Source organism: Carassius auratus, chromosome 17 (assembly GCF_003368295.1).
Source record: "Carassius auratus strain Wakin chromosome 17, ASM336829v1, whole genome shotgun sequence".
NCBI classification, from domain to species: Eukaryota; Metazoa; Chordata; class Actinopteri; order Cypriniformes; family Cyprinidae; genus Carassius; species Carassius auratus.
Window position 1 is genome coordinate 19,901,920 of NC_039259.1, and position 11,391 is coordinate 19,913,310.

Consider the following 11,391-nt stretch of genomic DNA (forward strand, 5'->3'; position numbering starts at 1 on the left):
TGAATGTAAGGGCTGAGAGCGAACGTTACGCTGCGCAGTGGCTGTGTGTACTAACCAAGTGGGATACTGATGATCATTTGCTTTGATATCAGAGTTTACTAATCACTCGAGGTGATGGGATTCGGAATGATTTCACTCCATCTGGAGTTCAACAACAGCAGATTTTTGCATGGTAATATTACTATCTTTAAGGAGCAGTATGGATCGTTGTGAATGTGTGTGTGTTTGTGTGTCTCGTTGTGTGTGTGTTCCTTGTGGAATAACGTACCCCCTGAGGTGCTCCATCTCAGACAATACCTATCCATATCCCTTTTCTGGCGCATGTAGAGGCCCAGATGGTTTAGTATTCACTTCTCTGCCAAGCAGATGGACCTGCAATGTACTTCAATGGTCTCAATTATATATGCACACAACTACCAAGAAGGAAACCAGAAGCGGAGAAGTTTAGGACCATGATTTCTCATATTGGCCACCCACCAAGCTTGGAGACCTCAGAGATGTCAATGTGTTCGAATGTTATGTGTAATTAATAGAAAAATGTACATCCCACAGGTGCTGCTTTTCTTTATTGAAATGACACAAAAAGCATTTGCTACGGTACTTGCCAACAGATACATTTTGTCATTTTCAAGAATACATTTTTTGTTTGTTTGTTTTTTATAACCGAGGAATAGGGCTAGCAACCACAAGTAAAAAAATAAAAAATAAATAAAAAATAAACAACCAAAGTGTTACTGAGGAAAAAAGAAGGTGAAATTCCCAACCTAATAAAGCTGAAAAGCAGTTAACTCACCAACACAAAGATGCTCTGTGTGGTACTTCACAGCCATTACACTGCAGCATGTACCACATTTTGGACTCGCTTTTGCCTTGTGGAAATATTAGAGGGTATCTATGTTGCTGTTATGTTTGGTTCTCAGTAACTTCAAGTGCAAACACTGGCCAAACTGATGTAAACACTTTCTGTTTTAATAGAGACTGGTCAGGCCCAGTCTAATTGGCCTCTGTTGATGGACAAACCCCAAACGGAGAAACCTGAGAGACATGGAGAGGATTTCCTTCACTCTTGATTCAGGCACTACGACTGCCTAATTCTTGAGGCTATTTCACCATCAGATGATGAATAATACTAATAATATTTAAAACCGATTTAATAGTTTAGACAGTTAATCAAAGCAATGCCATTGTGACCAGTATTATTTCAATAAGGACACGAGACCACAGTGAGAATTTTTCAATACTTAGGCCTACATTTATTTATTTGTTGTATTTAATTTTATTTTAAATTTGTATATTGTGTGCAGTAACATTTCGATAAGCTTCGTATGGAACCATGTCATGTTAAAATCACAGGCATAATTCAACATCTACAGCAAGACAAATAAGTGTTAGCATTGCTACTTATTGTTACACTTGTGCAGACATGTCAACACTTGTTTTCTTCATGCATTGAAATTTAACTGTAAAAACCTGTCAAATGGAGCTTCAGTATTTTTGGTTAAACAAATTCTCAGATGGGCGTCACTTAGACAACACATAGTTTCCTGCTAAAGCCAGCTGCATTCTACATTGTGTTACCAATAAATACAGTCTATAGAGTTGTCTCAGCTGTCAGCTACAGTATATAAAAGTATATCTCTTTTTTTTTTCATGCTGGAGTTCAACAAATTCCAAAAGCAGCTTTGGTTCTGGCTGCAGTTGCAAACAGTTGACGGGTCAGTGGACTCTCAGCACTAACCTCTTGAAGGCAGGCATCAGACACTGTGTAATTAGATGACTGTAATTACCACTGTGCCATTTCAAATGTCCAGCGTTTCTGCATTATAATCAAAAACCAACAAACACCCAAAGCCACCTGGAGAGGTCAGTGCGCATTTAATAAAAAGGGAAGAACTTCTTGAAATGACAAATAAAATGCTGTCCCTTTTACTAGTTATTTTTGTTATTGCTCAGCATGATTGATGAACCAAAACTGATTAAAAATCTGTAAATGAGCCTAGCTGTCAGTTATACCTGTCAATAAGACTGAGTATTAAATAATAATTTAAATTATTAGACATGAAAAATAAAATCTTATTCGTTTGTTTCTTTGTTTGTTTACACTCGAAGATAATAAATATTTATGTATTTATTTATTTATTTTTAACGTTAATTCCTTAAGTTACTATTGCAGTTGAGGGTCTAATATTTTTTTAATTTTTAAATATTGTAATCGAATGAATTATATAATATCATAATCAGCTATATTTATCTCAGTAAAAATATATAAATAAAACCGTGCATAGACAATAAATGAGGAAATGGTTTCGTGCGCGCGCTATTTTTTTTTTAATCGTTAGATCGTTTAGCCGTTTGGAGTCACTGTTGCAGTTCGAAGTCTAATAAATATTAGACTTATTATTAAAATGTATTATTAATATAAGACAATTATTAGATATATGATATGCTGATTATTTAACCGTATTTATCTCTATTAAATACATGTTTATTAATTTATTTTAGAAAACACCTGTTTTTATACAGTCTATAGAAAAAATGCACACACAAAGGAAGATGCTGAAAACAAGGAGGAAATAATCTCGCGTCTGTTCGTTATTTTCTTCAAATTTGTAGTTTGTTTACCTGTTTGTCGTCGCTGTAGCAGGCGCCGCGTTTTGAAACGGCGTAAGCACAGTTTGTAAAAATGTGTATCCAGACTATTATGCTGGGTACAGTCAAAGTCCTTTAGTCTTTGCTACAATGTCGCTTTTCAACGGAATATCTTGTACTGTGTGAAAAGCAAAAGCATTTTGTACTTCCAGGTTCATTCGCTCTGAAGGTACTTCCTCATTAGGGAATTTAGATACGGGTCACTGGATTAAATATTTCGTTTTTTTTTTTTTAAACAACGTTTTATTATAATTATTAATTATTATTTATTTGTATTTGTATTTTTTTTAAACTCTCTCTCTCTCTCTCTCTCTTTTTTTTTTTTTTTTTTTACAATTTTTTTACAATTTTTTTCTAATATTAAAATGTTAAAAAAGCCAGCCCTGCTCTCTATTACGTAATATAGGCCTACAGTAGGCTGTTTTGCATGTCTACAAAATAAGCTTCAAAAAGAAAATAATGACAAACTACTACTACCAACAACTTCAAAGTTAGCCAACTATGCTTTCCACTGTATGTCCTCCCACAAAATCTAAATATGGCTTCATAATAAGAAACCATTGTGTAACATAAATAAATACATTTTAAAAACTTGATATTAGCTACAAGTTAGAACATCAAGACATTTTTTACCAACTATGAGCATAAGCTTTGAATCCAAAAGCAAGCTAAGCCTCAGACATTCGTATGTCTGCATAGCTTGCATTTACGTCTGCACCCTTTTCACAAGTGCTTTCTGAATGAGCTCCTGTGTCTGATTCCAGCTATGACTTCCTCGTCAAGCGTCTGCTTCAGCACACACATCAGCACCCTGCTGTACCATTGTGGCCTGTATTCTCATTTCCACACTGGGCATTCCATCTACATTTGGGCCATTACAATGGTGGCCCAGCATGTTTTCTTCCCAATTCAGCTTAGCCTCTTCAGACTCTTCCATTCCTGTCCCTACATATTTTCTTTGAAATGACATATCATCTCTAGTCACTAAGAAGTATTTTAAGGAATCATATACCCAGGGATCTGATGTAGGTTTATGAAGAATGCTTCTCAAGATGTTTTAGGTCGTTGAGCAAGGATATATGTATTTTGCATTATGACCTAAAGCACTTTGAAAAGTTAGGCTATTTAGTACACATTTAAGTGTCATTGTCGTCTGAAAAGACCATTACACAGACATCTTTATTTTTTTTATTTTTTACAGAATAGAGATGTAAATATCACAGCTTATCCTCAAAACTTGGTTCTAGAGATGGGTTTTAATGTAGCTTCAGGTATTCATGGTCTTAGATAGAGTTGCTGCCATGCATGCACTTCATTGGCAGCTATGGAATGGGACTCTGTAGGACTTAGCAGCAGGAACAACACACCAGGCTCTCAGATAATGGACTCGCTGAATGTCCACCATCTGGTGTTTGTTTAATACACAGAGAAGGTCAAACGGCCAGCGATCCTTTTCTACTCTCCTGCATTCACTTCTTAGATTGGGGAAATCATTGATTTTACCCCTCTACCTCATGATCTTTGTGTGTCGGAGCTCAGTATGACAATGACAACAACCTTATTGCTTAAAACAGCACTCTGTAGGACTGAAACAACCTGAATTCAGCTCGGGAAGTGAATGCTCAGTGGTTTGTCTTTGCTTTGATTGAGGCCTCCAGACACAAATTCACCTCATGTCTTCACAGATTCGGGAAGGCTTGAATTATTGGACTTTCATTTGCTTTGATCTATGTTGCTTATCCGGGGAGGCTGGGTGCTTTACAGCTCGACGGCTTGAAATTCATCTGTTGTATTACCCTTACCAGGCATTCCTTATGTAGTGTTATTACAAATCTCTAGGTAAATCTACACACTCGTTGCTTTTCCATGACATCTTATAGGGCCTTGCGGTTTTTAAAAAGAGTGAATGGAGGCTCATTGCCTCTTTCAGTTTTATTCATGAGGCGCTCAGTTGCATCATGTACCCAGGCGCGTTTGGCGGTGTCCTCATCGGTGGAAGTTACACATGCTAATGATCTCTTAAGTGCTAGACTGGAGAGTAAACCATGACTAACTGCAGAGCTGAGAGAGAACGGGACACGTGCGCAGTCTCATTTGGCAACAAGGCAGGCTTTCCTCTCAAATGTGAGGCAACTAAATACACTTAATTGAGAGTGAGTGGACATAGAGGACAAGGGTGAGGAATACAAGCTGTAACTTGGATTTACTTGATTACGAAAACACATTTAAGGACCGTACTCTTTACAGTTGTTAATGAGAGATTTAATTTCAGGCTAATGAGCTGGAAATATATTGTTACAACAGGAACTAAATGGAAATAGAAACTTCTTTCGCTATGGATTAAATTAATCCTCCTACTGCTACACAGATCATCATTATGTGGTGGTTGCGTCAAATCTGAGAGGGTGGAAAAATTATGTGTATTTTTACTTCATCCAACCACAGAAGAAACATGCTTGATAGAAAGATGATAGAAAGATGATTAATGCATTGGCACCGCACATGAAGAGCTGGTCTGTAAAGCCTCCTCAAAGCACAGGCCTCCTCAGGAGGCAAACAATGCAGCTCATTAGGATGGGCAGGGCTTCTCAGAAGTGCACAATGCTTACAACCTCCACAAGCAGGAAACAACTTTGAGCCCGGTCCCAGGAGGTCAGTAGCAAAAGTGGCAAAATCATTTAAATCTCCTTAATGAACAGTTAATAGGTCAGGTGTCTAGTCTGAGCCCGCCTCTCCCTTGAGTTCCTGTGTCAGTCTGCTAGATCCTCAGCCAGTCAGGAAGTAGGGGGAAACAGGTCAGGAGGTTGCACTTAAAACCCGTTCCCATGGAAATAAATGCTTGTATATACCCACTAAGTGTTTTTGAAAGTGTGGCTGAGAAAATTACAGCATTACACATGGTTTTGTCTCTTATGCAACAAATGTGAATTGATAGCTACAAGCACCCTGATGATGTATGAAATCCAGTGCATGATTTGCGTCCATATGTTTGGCACTACCAATGCGCGCATGCTATATGCAGCATGTCACAGATCAAGGCTGTGTGTTTAGTAATTTGCTTGTTGTGGTAGTACATTACTTTTGTTACTAATTAGCAGGTCAAATCCTCGGAAGCGTAGTGAAATAGCACTTTGAATCGGTTAGTGTTGTGCGCTGCAAGACTAGCTTGATCATAGAGGCAACTGTGATGCTGATTTCTTTTTTGCAAGAAAAGTTCCAAGTCTTTAGCCGACATTGACTTATATGGTTTTTAATTATAGTATTGTGTGAAATTCAAATGAAGCCTTCAGGGGATTTCATTATTTAATCAAGGAAATTCTGTCTGGAATCTTTGGACTGTTTTCCTCTTTCTGCCTTTTCACATTCACTAGGATTGAACTAATGAAAATCTCACTGCTATAGCACATATTTCCCAAAACTACTGATTTCATAAATATAGTTTACTACTTGTGCATGAGGTGGATTCACATTCATGTTTTATCAATTCCTCACTTTTTTTGGCTAGATAAATGTAAAGCAAGGTAAATGCATTTCGACATAGTAAACCATATAGCAAGAGTCTTTTTCATGGATCCATGTTCGTCTTTAACAAGTAATGTTCAATATTCTATTGGGAAACAAAAATTAAGATATCAGCCAAAGAGGTTTTCAAGCTCTGGTTCAATTAATTATTCAAAGATTTTAACATTTTTACAATACACCAGAAGAAACCATTAGCCCTTTTTAAAGTATTTTTTAATTTCAGTTTGCACTGCGGAAACATTTTGATGATTTTGATGAGGGCTGGGGATTTAATGTTGTCCCACTGAGAGGAATTATTTGATTCTAAAAAGACACATCATAATGGAAAATGTGGAATGAAGGAGACTGCAATAGATTGCTGTAATTCAGACTCTTTGGCAACGTCTTAAATCGTTGCTAGCTTCAATCCCAACCTTCAAAGAAACGCTTGACTACAGTGAGAACCACTGTACCACTTTTCACCACAGGTAGCGATATAATGCAGCCAATGATTAATTTTAATTAAACACATTTTGGAAAATGATATTGAATGTTTGAACCCCTGGTGCTTTAATTACTTTATTGCCTCTCAGATCTAACTCTGAAATGCTTTGGCTGGATGACATACTGGAATATATCCTAAAAAAAAAAAAAAAAAAAAAAAAAAAACTCACAGCTGGTATGCAAAGAGCTTCTTTTCTTATTTCTATAGTGCATTTGATATAAGGGTGATACAATCCAAGTATGTTGAAAATTAATACCACTTAGAATGCTAATTTGCTCGCAGCCTAAGAGCTGTTTTAAATTAGCTGTGAAATTAAAGAGAACATCTAACCCCTACTGTTGACATACAGCTGCTGTTATTGGTTTTATTATGAAATAATTGCAAATGGAGACGTTTGGTCCCTAAGTTTGCCATGTTCCCTCTGTTCCCATTAGACAGCTGGAGAAAGTGAAACATCCTCAAGACACTTGGGTTAAGGCTCACCTTAAGTACCGTTAAGGAGGGACAGAGAGGCCAGAGCCTTGAGTTTGGTCCTCATGAGCTCTAATGACCTGACAAAAGTCAGGATTATTGGACGTGCAGAGAGACAAATGGCATCTACAAAGCGTTTGGCCTTAAGCCTCTTGAAGATCCTCAGCCCAAACAAGACAATTCCAACAAGCCCTTTACCCATCCTTTGTCTATGGGCAGAGAAGTTGAAACAGTTCAATGGGAGGATTACCCCCACTTGAGCTGTTCTGAGAGAGATGAATTGATAAGTTCCTGTTGGGGTTAAACCAGGTGGGAGCAGCTATGCAGACTCTTTTTGTAAGCAGTTCTAGAATGGTCTAAGAGGAAGTAGTTTGACCACGGGGGAGCTGTTTGTAGTTTTCTACTCAGACGTATGCCATCTAGTTAAAGAATCAGTAGGTAAAACTGAATTAGTCCAATTTTCTTCTTAAGATCAAAACTGATTTTGTATCATGATTTCACTTTGATTAGAACACTGTTAGAAAATAATAGCATTTTATTCTATTTAATAACAGTCACAAAGATTTGCAGCTAGTGGCATACATTATCTGGAATCCTGTGTTTTAGTCAGAACAACATTTTCTTATTGTGCACTGATACACTGGTGTGTATCAAAAGATATTTCCGTAAACTAAGCCGTGCTGGTCTGAAAAGGCCAGGGGCAATGGAACCAGCAGCTGATAAGATCTTCATACTTGGATAGAGCTGAAGAGGCAGTGAAGAGTTAGACAGGGAAGGCAATACATCAAACCTGCTCCATGGCTACCGTTAAGAAAGGAGTATAAATAGACAGGTTCTCATGGTGCCTCTTGAAGCCCAATTAGACCGGCTTGCTCTTAATACCTTAGATGCCATTTACATTTTTTAAAGGTTCCAGCTCCAGTGACATTGTTTTATTTTTGCATTATTATATTTTGCTATGCTCCAACAATGTAAAACTGTAAATACTCAGGATTTACACATTAAGATAAATAAGAATTTTTTTTTTTTTTTTTTTTTTACAAAAGATGTAATAGTTTATCATTTAAATAGTACATCTTGTAATGTATGTAAACATTTTGTTGATTTTTTTTTATTTTATTTTGTCAGATTATATATTTAACCTAAAACTATTAAAACAGTATATTGTTCTGTTTATTTGATTTTGTAGCTTTTTTCTAATAATTTCCTCATATTAACATTTAAAAATTCCTTTGTCATACCACCTGTAATGTCAAAAGACCGAAACTTGTTAAACATGAAAAATGTTGATCAGTTACAGATCAGTTAATATATAATATAATATAATATAATATAATATATATAATATAATATAATATAATATAATATAATATAATATAATATAATATAATATAAAAATGTTCTTTATAAGTTAATATTTTAAATTCACTTTAATATAATGTGAAACAAAAATAAATGTTAATTTTGATTTAACAATTCCATGGATACATTTGTATGTTATTTATGTGTCAGCTATGTATAAATAAACCCTTTTTAAATGCTTTGGTAAAATAGTTTAAGCTCAAACTAATATATAATATCTTTTGTGTTAGCCTTTCTAGCCTTCAACAGCGAAAGGAACAGACAGATTAGATGTATTGATCAGCTTAAATAGCCCTGTCTTTAATAAATACTACGTTATGATGGTGAGGATCTGCCGGAGTGTTGGCTGATGAAGGCATGCCTCTCGAAGTCGGCAATCAGAGGAAGTTTGGGGGAAAGATAATCTTTCGCTCCTAGCATCCTCAGAGACGCAGGCCAAGCAATCAGGGGATAGCGGTGATTGCTTGGGTTGCACTTGTGAAATCACAGCCTGCATTGGTCCCAGACCTGAAGGAGATGCTAAAATCGACCTCTTCGAAGTTTCTCTTTTCAAGTAAATACTGATTGGGGGCTCCATAAACCAGCTAGCACCTTCCTCTCTTCAGACATCTGGGGGATTCTCACATACAATCTGTCATAAACCACAATAGGAGTAATTTATTGTACTTGAAATACAAATGTATGGTGACTGATGATGTGGCTTTCCATAGTTCAGCCACGCATGAGGAGGAAAATATAAATACATGAAGGTTTTTTTTGTTTTTTTTTGATAAATGAAGTATTGGAGGATAAATTAAATATAAATTCCTCATTTTTTACACCATCGGTTAAATGTGAAAAAAAGGGAAAAACATGTATAGCATGTTCCATGTGTAGGTGGGAAACTGGCAAGCAGACAAGAAGAAAAGCAAGGACCTGCTCCAAGATGGGTTGCGTTAAGATTTCACACATGCAAAAAAAAAATCCAATAAACAAATAGCCATCCCTTGATGGCCTGAAATCAGATGCTAAATGAAGTCACTTGGGATAGAGCCGACAAATGTAGCCAAGGCTCAGAGAGCATCTCAAACTCTGTTGTTTTCTTCTGACCCGACCCCTTAAAAAGCCTTTCCCTGTTTCATACTTCTATGATTGAATTCAGTAGGATCATGTATCCCAAAGAAAAGGCAATTAGTAGATGACACTGAAATGGCAAAGGAAACAAGCTTTAAACACGGCAGAAGACAGCTGTCCAGATATTACCAGTCGCCAGAGCAAACTGCACCCGATTAAAGTTTAATGCGGCTTTTAAGCGGGGATTTTGCTTATCAGTGCAATGGGGTCTGAGGGAAAATATTGTTATTGATTCCATCATTTTAGACGTAACCGATCCTTTAAGTAATTTCTCCAGGTTCCTGTGTGTCAGTTTTTAAGTGTCTGCTTGGGTTGGATCACTGTAGCCTGAGTTCATTTAGAATTCAGAGCTTAATGCACAAAGTGTTCCCAATGCGATTTCAGTCACATCTGTTGAAGGACAAGACATTTATTCCATCGGAGACCCAACCGACGACAACATTGACTACGGTTCAAGTTGGGGCAGCTGAATTATGAAAATGAAGTGCTGTTCAGAGGCATCTTAATTGATGGGAGATTCCAAGGGAGAACATCTTAAAATATTGATCCACTACTATCTTAAAAGTAGAGACCCATGTACCGATACTGATACTGTGACTTTATTTTGAACATGTAAAAATAATAAAAAATAAGAAACAAAACAGAACAGAACAATATTAATGATTGTACTTGTCCTAAGAGGAGTGGGAACAAATAATGTAAATAATAACTTATTTAGTGCTACCCCTTCTCCACTCCTCATTAATAATCAAGTTAATTATGTAATCTCAACCCATCTTAATATATTACAAAAAAAAAACTAAAACAAACAAACAAACATGCATAAAAACAAATACCTAAATAATCTGTATGAGGACAAAGTCAAATTTTGACCTTGCTCCACCCTTGTGAAAACCAATTTGTTTTTTTTGTTTTTTTTTTTTTGCTTTTTGAACTGGGACTAAACTTCACTTAACATAAAGAAATAGAAAAACTTCTTAATGTTGTACAGACACAGATATTTTAAATAGCGCTCTCTCTTTCATTTATGTCTCTCTATTTGAAAATTATATTTACATCAATTCATTAAGGTACTTTTGATTAAATACATTTGTTTTTCACTCAACATATTCTTTTGGTTTGAAATTGTGCCATTAGTATTTTATTAAGAAATGTAATTATTGTCATGCTTGGCTAATTTGTTTTATTTTGTTCTAAGTTATTTATGTAATTACACTACCATTCAATTTATATATATAGATCTTCAGCAAGAAAATATTATATGGACAATAAAAACATTTGTTAAGGTACAAAATATTATTGCTGAGCATAAGATTCACACCCCAAATGTGTGAATAGTATATGTTTGACCTTAAAAAAATGGTGACAGTGAATAGCATATATTAATATTTCAATGGTAGTAAATGACAACAGACTGAAATATTTATTTAAAGTAATGTGATAGGAAGACTTGTTTAAGGAAAAGCTGGTATAAACTCGCAGATTAAAATTCCGCTTTGAAATGGAGCGAGAGAGACTCGGCAACAAAGTTTGGCTCATTGTGCAGGTCCCTCCACTCCATGAACAGACTGCAGCGATATACAATAGCCCCGCTCAGGAATGGAGGTGTGGGCTAATTTGTCCATCTCCTGCAGTAACCCTCCACTGCTGTAAGAGAAGAAAGACCACATTCAGACCTCAACTGGATTAGACAGGCCAAAAAGAGCAGGATGTTGAAAGAATGGGAAGCTTTTGTTACATTCCCTTTCAGATCATATAAGATTTTGATTAAAGAACGGTGGTTTTAATGC

General features: G+C 36.1%; 1 long non-coding RNA gene across 1 annotated transcript in view; it reads right to left on the bottom strand.

Moving 5' to 3' along the window:
* Positions 1-2,800, bottom strand: part of LOC113117555 (uncharacterized) — a 36,079-nt gene extending 33,279 nt beyond the window's left edge. Inside the window, exon 1 of the long non-coding RNA XR_003294175.1 lies at positions 2,623-2,800. This is a non-coding gene — a long non-coding RNA (uncharacterized LOC113117555). The remainder of the gene's footprint in view (positions 1-2,622) is intronic.
* Positions 2,801-11,391: the final 8,591 nt, after the last annotated feature.